The sequence below is a fragment of the Thermobia domestica genome, chromosome 16 (genome assembly GCF_964235325.1).
Source record: "Thermobia domestica chromosome 16, izTheDome1.hap1.1, whole genome shotgun sequence".
In the NCBI taxonomy this organism is placed as follows: domain Eukaryota; kingdom Metazoa; phylum Arthropoda; class Insecta; order Zygentoma; family Lepismatidae; genus Thermobia; species Thermobia domestica.
Genome location: NC_137469.1, coordinates 119,810,454 through 119,825,423, shown reverse-complemented (window position 1 = coordinate 119,825,423; position 14,970 = coordinate 119,810,454). Strand labels below are relative to the sequence as shown.

Below are 14,970 nucleotides of genomic sequence, written 5' to 3'. Positions count from 1 at the left end.
TCCGTAACATCTCAAAGGTATTCAATTAGGTTAAAATTGAGTGAATTTGGAGGCTATTGTAGCAATTAAAATTCACTAATGCACTGGTGCCCACCCCCCTTATGTCCATGACGCACCCCCCAGTTGTCTATCCGTAGGTGTTCTTCCATGAAAAAAAAAATGTCGATTAATTTTTACACCCTCTCAAACATATTTATATAGATTTTTAACGCCCCCAAATATTTCAATGACGCAGTTTGCGTCATAGCCCCCCTTTGTGGGCACTCCTGACTAATGTGCTTCTCGAACCACTGCAGCACAACCTTGACCTTGTGACAAGGAGCGTTGCACTCCTGAAAGATGTCATAACCAGCTGGAAATATGGCCCACATGAATGAGTGCACATGGTCAGGAATGACCCATCCGTAGCTATACTTCGCCACTGTTACTCCGGCGTGGTCCAATTTACTTGTTTACCCTCGCTGGGCTGGAAGTACATGTAGTTATAGAAAGCGCGCTTAAACGATAGCCAGTCGGGAGACTGAATTTAGCACAAAGAAACTGTCATAAAGTTTGTGGTTCCTTTGGAAGAAGAAAAAACTAAACGTTGCCATACGTAAATCCCTTTCCCTCTCTCCCTCTCTTTCTCTTCCATCCATATGTCTAATAGTGTGTGTGGGTGAGCTTATGTCAAAGAAAAAGAACCATTGACAAAAATATGGCAACAGTTTGGCTTTAATTTATTGCCCGTCAGTCAGTTTTCAAGGGAGAGAAAGACCAAACAGGACAGTATGAAAAGAAACCGCACATGGGGGCGGCTTCCCTTTGTGAGCAAGTGGCTGTCTATAGAGTGAGGTTACTATAGTTGCTGTGTTGCTATTTAACGCACACTCTTGAAGTTCCCCAATCAATTACGCTGTATGGTTTTTGATTATTGACGTGACTTGGCAACAGCCGAGTGCTTTCAGAGACATTGAATCATCGGCAGCCAACGACAAGCGTGCTGTCTTCTGCTTAAGACGGTAGTGCTACGTGATTGGAGGACAATTCATAAAGCGAGCGACACGACTTTAGCAACAATCATGATGCTCTTCCACACACTATCGTGCCCATGGATAACCATGTGAGGGTTTCCCAAATCATAATGGAGCGACTACCGGCCAGCCGTCGTCCTGCTGTCCATATCACGTACAGCTGTTTGCCTGAAAGACAACGGAATGAACTTTCATTAGGCTATTGAAGTGATGAAAGTAGTATCGTGATTCGCCGGGGCATGCAACGTAGTGCCATTGTTCAGCCGCCCAATAACGACGGGCATTCGTAATCGACAATGTCGTGCAGTTAACATTGGAACACGTCACCGTTTACTTTGTGAGGGTGGTGAAAGATTTGGACATCGGCTGTGGAGGCCCATATCTAACAGTGCACGGTAAACTGTATTCTTAGACACATTAATGCTTTGCTCATTGTTAAAATATATGCTAATTCTGAGGCAGTTTGTGTCCTATTCTGTTGTAACAACCTTGACGGTTAACGACATCCGATTTCAAATTTTTAATGAGATGTGGCCGCCTTACTTTATCTGGTTTGGTGCTGGTTTCCCCCTCCCTTTGTAAGCCATTAATCACGGCAGCTCGCGAGTATCCGACATATCACGTTCTTTCCGAGATACTCGTTCTCAGCCATCTGGCCTCAATCGAACTCTGATACATCGCTAACCTTTCAAATTCTACGCACAAGCACCAAACTGACTAATAGTGTGAGATCCTTGTCACCGTCCTCTGGCGAACGTTTCTGCTGTGCCCCGTGCCCTCAGTCTAACGACTTCGTTCAAAAGGTAGCGTGTAGTCAACGTTGTTTTGGCACGTGAGCAGGGTTAAAAGTGCGGGGGAACGCGGTGGATGCCGTCCCCACCTCCAAAAAATAAGTACGGCGTCCCCCTAGTTCCTAAAAAATTACAATGAACAAAAGATAGGCAAGGGGACTGCGGGACGTCATGCCGCTACCTACCTTCCCCCTACTTTATCAGATCCACTTTTATCCCTGCACAGGCCCGTATCCAGGGGGGTCTAGGGGGGCCTCTCCCCCTAAATTTTTTTGGGCCTCCCTAAAATTTTCACGGTAGGCTTGCAGATGAACTATAATATGGTGATGAACTATAATATTTTTGGGTCGGGCCCCCCCTAACTTCAGCCGAGCCCCCCTAAATTTTTGGGCTGGCTACCGGCCTGTCCCTGCACGTGAGTACATTCTTGGTACGCTTGATTGCGGCAATCCGCTTCTCGTTATCTATTAATTACCATTTTACTCCATAGCGACCAGTAAAATCGGAAATGGTTGACTTCTCCCATTTCCAGTTTGATCAGAGGGTCAAAAAGGAAAGGTGGTACCTATTCATAGAACGCTAAATCGTTTAAAAAAAAATATTCTTGCTAGCTCTCATCATTTTTGCTCTATGTAGATCAACACCGAACGCGAAAGGTGCACTGTGTTCCTATCAGTGGCGGTTTTAGAGAATTAAGGATGGAGACTAAGCGTATTCTTGGGACGGTTAATCGATTGTAGGAATGTTTTTGCTCTATATAATGATAACGTTAAAAGCGGAATTGCTTGATTTATATCGCTTTCGGATCATCAGGGCCGTCTCTACCATATATGCAAAACGTGCACTTGCATAAAGTGGCAGGTTTCGAGGGGCGGAAAAATCTGTCATAACTAATTTATATTATTTAAAACAAATATTCCCTGATGAAAACAAACTTAATGATGGTGATAGTTAAATTTACTAAGCGGACCTTCTATTTAAATACTACATTGATAAATCATGGTTAGGTCGCATTAATTTAAGGTCACATGGACAGTGCTAAAGCAAATGGTCAAACAAATCCCAGCATGAGTTGCTTGATTGCTGTCAATACAAAAACTCAATTCTCGAACAGTAGGTAACATCTGTTCTATTTACTTAGTAATCACAGTTTTGATATGGAAACTAGTTTTGTCTTTGTCACAAACAAGTTCCTTATCATTGAAGGTGGAAAAAAGTTTTTTTTTTTAAACGGCTGTAGAAGGAAAATCAAGAAATAAATAGGCCTATAAAAGAGCTAGTTGCACTGGAATTGCAAACTCATATATTGAGATTGAAGCTCGATATTGAATTCTATAAAAAGAATTACCATGTTTCCTCTGCAGGTGTGTTCGCTTTATCTTTCACTAATAAAATAGATTATTATTTAAAGAAAAAACACACAACGAGATTGTATTAGTAGTGTTTAGGCCTTTCTTAGTGCGAGTGTCCTTTCCCTCTCCTTCGTTGTTCATGATGGGGTAGCATCAGAGGTAAAATGGATCAGAAAAGGTGAGGGGGCGGTAGGTAGCGGTATGACTTCACGCCGTTCCCCCTGCCTATCTTTGCCCATTGTAATGTTTTAGGAACTAGGGGAACGCCGTACGTATTTTTTCGAGGTGGAGGACGGCGTCGCCCCACGTTTCCCGCACTTTTATCCCTGGGTAGCATGCTTAAAATCGTGGTTTTTACCATATTTCTTCTGGAGAAAGGGGGGGGGGGGATGATGCCATTGCACGAAGCCGCAAATTCCCTATGGATCACCTTTAGCAAGGAACTCTATTCCTAACCTCTACATGCTAGTCATTCATGAAGTAGTTTTTCAAATTATTTATGACCCGGTCGAACAGACACAAACAAACAGGATAAATGTATACATGAGTTTTAGTCTACTCGTTAAAAAATGTAGTGGGTGAGTTTGATACAAATTGAGGCAAACTTTCTAAATACATTGACTCGAAGGAAGTCTTTATTATACTATTTTTCACAGCTATTCAACAGAACGAAATCCAGTGCTAAAATAATGACATTTGCAACTCTGAACATACTTATCTGCGTTGGTTGTGTTTCAGCTCCTAGGAATGAGTAATAGGGCATTCAGGGTCGTTGCACATTAAAGACGGATACAAATCGGGAAAGTCCCTGTTAGAATTACGCTTGCTTTGTGAACATGTTAGTAGCACAATATTAAAGTGCATAAGGCAGGATGTTCAAAGCCTGCGGTTCCGATTCACCGGGCAGTGAGTCTCAAGGTTTTTGTGAATACTTTCTATTATAGCAATGTTTGTCGTATTCGGTACAAAATCAACTTTCCTCACTGATTGCAGAGACATCTAGTAGTGAAAGTGGAAACTCTGTCGATTCACTCAACATTTTCCTCGTTTTACATTTTAGGAAATAACCAACACACAACAAAGAACGTTATATATCTATCTATCTATCTATATCTATATATAATCCGCCTATACATGTACAGGGAGATTTCAATTTAATACCAACAACGTTTGAAAGGTAATCCAAGGTGACCAGACGTCCCGTTTTAGCCGGGACAGTCCCTTATTTTCAACCGTTGTCCCGTCTTTTTCTGATTCTCAAACGGGACGCCTAAATGTCCCGTTTTTAAGGAAACATGACCCAGGTGTCCCGTAATTATTATTCAAAATATAAATGGCTAATGTTAATTCTCCACTCTTCCGTATCAACACTTATTGGGAAGGTTCAGCCGTGCCTAAAACTTCTGAATATTCAAATGAGAATTAAGTGTTTTGTGGTTCAAGTGGAAATTGAGTAGTAACTCTGAGTGTTGAAGTAGTTAAATGTATTTTTGGGTAGTACTTAAGTTAGAAAAGCTGTGTTATCATTCTTACTTGTGTATTTTGTAAATTGAAAACACTGCTGAGTCCCAAAATGCAATGTGGAAGTTCCCCCCCCCCCTTCGTCGCCGATTCGTATGCGTCCCGTTTTTGAAAGTAAAAGTTCTGGTCACCTTGTTCCTGACACCAAGATAAGACAAAAAGTATAGGCCAATTTAGGTACACGAATGTTTTCTTTCGGCGCTATGACCAGTCGAAAATTTGCCGCAAAAATGTAAAAACAGCCCGAACTCGAGAACAAAATGTCGGATCGAAGTCAGGTTAAAGAAAAAGTATATTATTTTTAGTTGTAGATTTCATTAATGCACAATTAGGCGTGGTGAAGGGGCGATGCAAGAGTGACTCTTCAAGAAACTGAAGAATTCCTGCGGTATTTTATCAAAAGTTGACTGAGGAAAATTAACTAGAATCAATTGCATTTAGTCAACGAACAAAAATCGAACTATACTGTTCAAGTTAGACGAAAACTTGGAAATCATAAAAACAAGAGATACACATAATTGATCTAATTTGTCTCAGCGCAGAATAACCCTCAGAGGAGGAACTGCCCTCCGATAGACATAGGCTACTCTTTGAGTGTATAGTTTATCATCTATGGAAAATACTGACATATGCATGTTGCAAGGGGAGAGTGCAGTTTTTGTAACAGTAATTATTAAAAGTGCCTTGTATTTTACGAACAAACCAATATTTTAATTTCTCCTTTATCTTTCTTTCTTCTTCTTCTTCTTCTTTTGTTTAAATTCCAGAATATATCCTTAGTGTGCTTACATTCCTGAACTAATTCACTATTGAACTTTCCATCATACGACCTTTTAACTTTCGCTATTGTGTATGTTATCTGACTGTCTTTTCCATCTTACTCTTACAAAGTTTTCCCTAGTAGAAGTCTTCCCTAGAAGTTTCCCCTAGTACATACGTTTCGTTCGCGGTGCCTTCCACCTTTCATGCCTTAATACGTTTGCGATTCCCTGAATTATGTAAAATTTTAGAATCAGTGAAAATACCAGAGGGGAATAGGACGACCAGCGTTCGCCCACAGTGACGACGTCTGGCCCCACACACACGTTGCATTGTAATATAGGAAGAGTAATATAAAATTACCTTTTCCATATACAAAAAAATGCTGTCTCCAGAGTCGGATTTAGGTTTGGTAGGGCACTAGGCTATTGAAGGTAATGGGTATCAAGAAGTAATGGGCCTACAGGGCATATAAAGAAATGAAACTAGTGCTATTTCAGGAAGCAGGCTAGCAGAAGGGGCCCAATTACATCATACGAGTCTACACAACACAAAGCACTGTTGCTATATGCAGATTTTATTTTATTTATTATTGGACTAAAAGATCCAATATAATTCAGGAAAAAAAAATTCTTGTAGGCGTTATATCTGAAGAACTACACACAATGTAGTCAAACCAAAACTATCACTTAACTCAATATGGTGTGCTTATTCCGTAAACAATATGAAAATTTGATTTAGGGGTCGTTGAAAAATGTTGTGCTCCAGATCCAAAAAATCCAATATATTTGATTCAATCAAAAATTTCCCTGTACGTCTTATATCTGGAGAACAACATACAGTGTAGTCAAGCCAAAACTATCACTTAACTCAGTATGATGTGCTTATTCCGTAAACAATATGAAAACTTGATTTAGGGGTCGTTGAAAAAATGTGCTCCAGATCCAAAAAATCCAATATATTTAATTCAATCAAACATTTTCTTGTGCGCCTTATATCTGGAGAACTGTATATAGTGTCGCCAAACCAAACTATTACTTAACTCAGTATGATGAGCTTATTCCGTAAAAAATACGAAAATTCGATTTAGTTGGCCCCTGATTCAAAAACTAATTATTGGTCAAGATTGTAATCTTTTGATCCATTTTTGGATCATTTCTAAAATTATTGTGTTTTTTATATTTTGGAAATGTACATCCAGTTGTTTTCTTTAATTTTTGGGGTCTCCAAGAGAATTTTGCCTTAAGCTACATCTTGTTTAGCTTAGCTGTAAATCCGGCACTGACTGTCTCCTAGAATTTTTGTCCCTCCACTTGCCCCCACCCAAGAAATTAAAACTGGCGTCGTGTCGCCAGTGTTAAGAATCTTTCAGTAAGTTCCTGTATCAATTTCTTTTAAATTTAAAATACTTTTCACTGAATAATTTTTTATGGATTAAAAAATGGTTACTGACTCAATGAAGCAATCGATGCAACTTAGCAATCGATTACTGACTACGTAGGTCGTGTAAAAATGATCTTGAAACGTCTGCTAAATCGTAATGTGCAGTATGCTACTACGAAAGGTGCTCAATAAATATCCTCACATATTAATGTCTAAACCTCATCAAATATAAATTGAAGTTAACTTGTACTATTTTTTTGACGTACTTTCCTGCCACTATGTTTTCGTCTTCTGGCTATGAGCCCCATCACTTATAAGGAGCTTCGCAAAGCGTTGCACTCCGATCTTCACGAAATTTTGTAGGTAGAAAGCAGATCTAATACGAGTCTTTTCTTTTGTGCAGAAAAACAGTTTAAAGGGGCAAAAATTCCTCTAAAATTGTTTTTAACCAGTGCTGAAATCCACAGAAAGACATGAACAAATGAAACTTCGTACACAAATAGGAGATATAAAATGAGCGAACGTGTTTTTCTTTAAAACGGGAAAACGGTTTAAGGGGGGCAAAACCCTCCTTGCGAAACGTTATGCAATGACTTCAGAAATCAACGAAGACGAGTATATATATATATATATATATATATATATATATATATATATATATATATATATATATATATATAGTCACACAAACTAACGTTCATTTCCAAAAAGATTCTTTTTCAAGAGAGGGATATTTAAACATTTTGCCATTTTCTGTTGTTATGTAACGTTAATATGTTATTCTGATGTCAATGTTATTATTGTGTTTGAAAACTATCAAGCAAACTGTTCAAAATTGCATTGCACTCGTATTACAAGCCTAATTTAATATTTCATTGTTCTTTTGATCTGTCCGGAAACTTTTGATAGTCAGAGTGTATATATAGGGTGTCTCACCTAACTGTATGGCCTGAAATGTTTTCGAGATGACAAAAAATGTCACAAATCCAATTGCACCCATGTCAGGGGCTAATAAAATTCCGTGAACAGCAAATGCTCCCAGAGCTCCTGGGGCCGACTTGAAAATTTGAAACGGCAATATAAATCAAGTTATACCTCGTTCAGTAGATTTTGGAAAATGGAACAAAGGTCGGAGGAAACATTTGCGGTACAGGGCACCGTTTTCAAAATGGGTGCCAAAAATATATGTTGCCTCTAGCGAACTGAAAAGTACAGATACAATTAGTGATAACAGACGTGGTTTATCTTTCCGAAACCTCATGCCTTCTGAAATTGCTGGGAGTTCGATTTCCGGCGGAACTCATGTGGTTCGGCTCCCGCATTAATTAGTGGGTCTACATCTCATATAGCCTCGCTGCTAAAAGGGGCGTTAAACCAAAACTCAAATCAAATCACCGCTGTTCATGGATGTTTATAACTCCAATATACTGCCAGTGTTCAGTCTATCACACATACAAGAACGTAATCAACGATCAACTGAACAGATGTGCCCTCTAGTGACACTTCTTCTTTTGCTTAACGTTAGGACTTATTTGTCGACAACACCATCAGCTTTCGCTCCCAACATCTGACGATTTCCAGAGTATCACTGGTATCCGTAGACCGAACCAAATGCGATCAATTGGTTGAATGGACATTTGATATACTATACTTTACACTAGGGTTGGCCAATCTTAATAGGATTGAAAGCTACTTGTCATTTCAAAAATCACTGATCTGTTTACTAACTCGCTAGAGGAAATTATAAAATAATAATAATAATCGATACCGACAATATGACACTGACCACTGCGGGCTTACCTCTCGACTGGCCGATCGTCTAATAGACAGCAGTCGAAGCGTTATCCATTCCTACCTTACAATATCCCAATTGGACTTCATTTAGTACAAAACAAAGATTACAGTTATTTTGTGTAAATCCTCAAAAACAGGTTGAACAGTCTGCGAACTTCTTATGAATTTTTCTTGTCAACAAATGCAATACTTATATTTATTTGTAATCAAAGCCATTCATCTGAAAAAAGAGAAAAGAACAAAATTGTTAGTGCCCCCTCGTCATTGATGCACGTGGTCCCGAGTTACAGGTGTGCCTATCACTAAAAAGGACTTGAGGCAACCCCCAAATTTACCATTCTAACCCCCAAACGTACATTTCTCCTCCCCAAATTTTCCATTCTGGAGTTTGAGTGTACAGTCAATGAAAAATAATATTGCTCCCAAATATTCTCATGGGTGCAACTAACGCGCCTGTGGGTATCCGTACCGGGATCGGTTTCTGATGGGAAAGCATTGAAATTTAAATGTGTTACGACGGTTCAGATTCCACTTTACTGTAGGTCCAAATCTCATATAGCAACTATGCTAAAAAGGAATGTTAAGCCGCAGTTAACAACAACAATCAGATGCTACAAAACTTGACATACTGTATTTCAGTACGTGTCCTAAACTTGTAACTGGCATTATAAGACCAGAAGTGCTTACAGGCAGGCTTTAGGGCGTAGGCTGCGCCCACGACCGAAAACAATATGTTTCATACAAAGGATTTGTCACTGAAAAGTTCAATATTCTATCGGGAGTCCCTCAAGGTTGTAATCTAGGTCCCCTGTTGTTACTTCTTGTTATTAATGATATTCCTCTGTGTATTAAAACTTCTCAAGTTCTTTCTGTCTACGATCTCACATTATATATTAGGGCCGCTGTGGCTCAGTGGTAGAGCGTTCACCTCTAGTGCTTGGGGTCCCGGGTTAGATCCCACCTTCCGCTAAGTGGTGTTTGTGGTGGACAAACACCGTGTGCGTGGGTTTCCTCGGGGTTCTCCCGTTTCCTCTCACTTTCTTCATTCCACCATTTCATTCATTTCTCATTATCACCGTCTCCTTTAGCCTAACCGGCATAACCGTGGGACGTAAAACTCAAAGATTTCATTTCATGTTTTAAAAAATATATACTCCAAAGTACGTTCAATTGAAGCACAAAACCGAAGCAATGAGAGAGAGGGCCTGGAAGAAAAAAAAGAATAGTGAAAACAACTAACAGCTCTATAATTATTCAAAACTTCTTATGTACGTCCTTACAAAGTACTTGCTCGTAATGTCTAGGGTATTTTGGCTCATATCAAAGAATATTAAATAAAATTTCGAGAAATTAAATAGGAGATTATTCGTTTATTTACAAATAGAATACTCTAATTTAAAGGTAGGTTACTAACTTTAACTCAGGACGCCACTCCGCCCATTTTTCACTCTATCTTCCTTCTTACCCTTCCCCAATAACTAATGGAGAAAGGAAGTATATTAATCTAAACTCTAGAAACCCTAATTTCCTTATTAATGAAATTTCTCTCTATTATAGCAGGGACCTGTGGAAATAAGGTTTACAGAATTCAGTTACTTCTGGACCGTACTCCTTGCTTTTAAAGACGGGACCTTGACTTAAAGGTCACTGACTGGCCTAAACCTGTCTCTGGGACTCCAAGATAAGCCCACAAAAGGATTCTATCTAGCTTAAGCAAATTATATAGGATAGGTTGGTATTAGGGATAGGATGTCAGCCTCTACTCACGGCTCTATCTAAATTTCCTTACACTCAAGGAAATAAAGGAATTTGGTTAAATACTCACTCTAACACTCTCTTAAATGAAAGTTGCAGTGAGAAATCTCTAATCTCTTACAGCACCTAAATATGCTATAATTACATAAGCAGGGATCGAACCCAAACGCATTTGGATTTCAAAATAAATGTTCCTCCACCACTAGGACGGAACCAAAACCTCGAGTCTATACGTGCGTGACTCACCTCCGCCATAGACCCTTAGGAAGCTTATATACTCCCATTCTAAACAAGCAATAGTAATCCAATAGCCTCTGTTATAGGCGTAGGATTAAGCATCTAAAAATAACAACTTATTTCCTAAATCCCTATCATTGGTATATCCTACCTCACGGCCAAAGCTCAATTGCTTAAGCGGGCATCTGTAATGTAGTAGAATCACTATTCTGTCTACATACAGTAACTAAACTAGAGGGGACTCTCTCCAAACTGCACTATTCACTTCCAGTGCAGCGGAATGGCTGGCCAAGATCCTACATTCAGGAATCCTCAAAATGCATAGCCACGAAGATAGGGGAGGCAGCCTTTTTATACGTTTTGACCTGCTAAAAAAATAGCAACAAAAAATTCTTTAGAAAGTTTTTTAGCGCCAACTTCTAGAATGGAAAATTCCCAGTAAGGGAGACTGAAATACAATGGATTTAGCAGCTAGCCTCCTCGACAGGCTTCTAAGAGAAAAAGTTAGCATGGAAAAAAAGCAACGATAGAACTAGCTAAACTGTAAATAATAATATGGTTAATTCTTAAATAATAGGGGATGATGCTCTAATATATATATACATAAATATACAACATAAATTGATTAAATATTTCCTTACACTAATAATAATAAAATAAATGAATAGATATATATACCAATAAATTAATATACTCCAGGCCTGGATTTCTAACTTATAAATAAACACAATTATTAAATAGAGCAATATTTAAATTATATCATTTATATTTGAATATAATATCAGCAAGGTCGCAAGACTTACCTTGCATATAACCCCATCACAAAAAAAAGAAAGAAAAAAAAGAATATTATTCTCACTTGTTACTTTGAGTATTCAGTTTATAGTCCGGATCAGTCTTATATTTCAAAAATTTTTCATCACAACACTATCACAATCACAAAAACACGTATTTCGTATGGATATAACGTATGGATATGGATATAACGTATTTCAAGGGTACACATTTTATCATCTCTTTCAATCTTCAATAAGAGAGCAAAAAGTCTTCCCTTGCTCATCCAACCGAGAAATGTCTTTGGAAGTAATCAGATAAGAAATTTTGCAGGTGTCCACTCAGCCGTGGACTCAACGGTGGGGTGCTGACTGCCACAGCCAATTATTGGTGCTGATTGCCACGACTGGCGCTGATTGCCAATATCAAGGTGCTGACTGCCACGATGGCGTGCTGACTGCCACGAGCCTGAGAGAAAGTTGCTAGAAGTAACATTACCGGACGCCAAGAAGCATGAAAGAAACTAGATGAACCTTAGGATCGTGTTGTTCAGACCAACACCTAGCAAAGGTCTCTGTATATACACTCATGTCCAAAATTATTGTCGCATGACTATAAATATGTTGTTCTAGTAATATAATTTGATAACGAAAAATGAAAAAAATGAAATGAAATCTTTGAGTTTTACGTCCCACGATTATGCCGGTTAGACTAAAGGAGACGGTGAGGATGAGTAATGAATGAAAATGGTGGGATGAAGAAAGTGGGAGGAAACGGGAGAATCCCGAGAAAACCCACGCACACGGTGTTTGTCCACCACAAAGTTCACTTGGCTGAGGCTGGTATCGAACCCGGGGCCCCTAGCACCAGAGGTGAACGCTCTACCACTGAGAATTTGATAACGAATTCTCCCGGTATTTTTTATAATGTTAGTATGTGTATAATCGGCAAAGACAAGCATGTGGTAAATTTCATGTCAAAAGAGCAGTAAATAAGAACAATAAAACGAAAATAAATTTTTCTTGTCCATTAGTTACATTTTATTTTACTCATTATGATTTTCGCATTTATAATTCTTTCCCTATGAAATTTACCACAAATATATTACTTCCTGATTATACACATATCAGTATTAAAAGTACTCCGCAAAATTATCAAATTATATTCTTACAAGAAGACAGTTATAGATATGGGACAATAATTTTGAACATGAGTGTACTTCAGTTTTGTCAGGGAGCGGTGCGTACAAAATTGGTACGATTTATGTATTCTCACTTGAACTCCCTATGTCAGCATGAACTGTGTACAGCTGCGCAAGTTGTTTCGAGCAGTTCTTGAAAGTTCCATCAAAAAAGCACTGCTGGCTGTCCCTCACAAGGGAAGTTCAGGATAAAGCACTCGCCTGCAGAGATACTAAGCATGCCATTCAAAGTCCCAATTCATGCTGATTACAACAACCTAATAAAATTCCTGTACGGTTGAGAACGGTTCGAGATATTTAACTTCATACAAGTTTATATGAGAAAATGAGGATATACGCATTTATACATGTTAAGTTCAACATAATTAGTAAGGAATATTGACATACGAATTGAAAGCTATCGGAAGTAACAGAAAAAAAAAGTGTTTCGCAATAACTAACGGGTTTGTTAGATACAACTAGTCATTGCATTGTTCACAATAATCATAGGTTAGAGATGAAAATTGACCACTGTTGTTCTTCTGTTTTATGAAGAAATGACGCAGGCAAAAGACTCCCTTGCACCATGAACATTTTATATGTGCAATTGCGTTGCATCCGTCAAGGGAACAGTTCGCAGAACCAAAGCAAAAAGCAAATTCGACAAGTGATTCAAAAGTTATAGGCCTTTGTTCGTAACCTGCCTTGTAGAACGCAAACTGAAACAATCATCACTCATTTTCTCATATAAACTTCTAAGCTGAATATCTCGAACAATTCTCAACGTACAGGAGTTTTATTACCTGTTGTAATCAGCATGAATTGGTCATTCAAATGACATGCTTATTTCTCTGCAGGCGAGTGCTTCTCCCAAACTTCCCTTGTCAGCTGGCTTCAGACACTCATATCCATTAAATAATACAATAAAACAATTAATATAAACAATGAAATGAGCAAATTGTACATATAACAGAAAAGACAATCCCTTTATAAACATCCAAGCGTATGTCTTTACACTTAGTGAGCAACTTTGTAATTTATAGGAATCCACATAGATTTGCTGTGATGATTACTAAATTAATCCCTAATTATTCTCTACTAAATTAATTAATAATCATAAATTTAGTATGAGGGATTAATTCCTCTCTTTCCAAATACAGTTTCTCCCAGGCTCGTGGCAGTCAGCACGCCGCCGTGGCAGTCAGCACCTTCATATTTGCAATCAGTCACAGTCGTGGCAGTCAGCACCAATAATTGGCTGTGGCAGTCAGCACCCGTGGCAGTCAGCACCTATCCGACTCAACACCTCTCGTTATCTTTCGATCAGCTTTTTCTTCAAGGAAGTGATTCATTGTCACGCATTAAAAATAACAGGAAATCACTAACTAGTTCATGTTTAAAATACTGATTTCATTTCACAGGTAGGGAGGTATATGAAGACACAATTACATATAAATCTCAAAAATTGAATTATAAATTAGATATTTAAAACAAAAAATCTGTGCATTGAGATTTATATAAAATTCGTTTATATGAGTTTTAAACTCGTAAGCAACAAAAGCTCAAGTTACTATTTCGATTTAAATTGTCTAATATATATGATACATACATATTCCTTTTTTTGATATGCGAGACGGGACATAAGTGGATCTGAACCACTACTCAAGTTTGTATTTCCCCGGTTAACACGGTTCTATAATTATATACGGAGGAATTTGTGCGAACATAAATAATCATACAAAATCAAATTCCTCGTAACGGGGAACAAACGCATCAATAATTTTGTGCCCATTAACTCTACAATCAAATAGTAAATCAAAAATCATGTTATATGAGTATATGGTAGATTTTTCTTACTACTGTTTCTCGCTTCCAAGAGATGGCTTAGGGGAGCATTTACATCCGTTTGAATATACGTATATACTTTGAATTTTCATTATCTAAATGTAAGTTGTGAGACCAGATTCAAATAAATGCAATACCTATAAAAAAAAAAACCGAGTTAGAGAATAAGAATATAAATAGATTGTTCAAATGGAAATATAGAACAGATCATGGTCGTCTCTGGCGGGGGGATGGGGGGGACGCGTCCCCCCAATATTTTGAAGTGACACAATCTAAAATTCCACTGAGATACTAGCAGTTAGATCATTTCCTTTGATGTCCCCCCCCAAATTTTACATGCCAGAGACGCCAATGGAATAGATTACTAGAATACTTTACGATTTATGAAATTTAGAAAAGGAGATGCTAGATGACAAAAATTACAATATTTGAATGTGATTCAAATACCAGAAGTAGGCTAAAAAACAAGCGCATGTATCCCAACCTTCCTCTCACGAATTAAACACTAAAATTTAGTATGTTTAAAGCTTTGAATTAAAAAAGTAAAAGGAAAGAAACTCTTGGAT

At 38.2% G+C, this 14,970-nt stretch overlaps 1 protein-coding gene across 2 annotated transcripts in view; it reads right to left on the bottom strand.

The window, feature by feature from the left end:
• LOC145673373 (toll-like receptor 2) overlaps nt 1–14,970 on the bottom strand; it is a 129,063-nt gene that overhangs the window by 47,680 nt on the left and 66,413 nt on the right. Inside the window, exon 2 of one of the 2 annotated variants that reach the window (XM_081743020.1) lies at nt 8,620–8,833. The exons of the other annotated variant lie outside the window; for it this stretch is intronic. The gene's annotated coding sequence lies outside the window, so the exon portion shown is untranslated. The remainder of the gene's footprint in view (nt 1–8,619; nt 8,834–14,970) is intronic. 2 annotated transcript variants of the gene reach the window in all.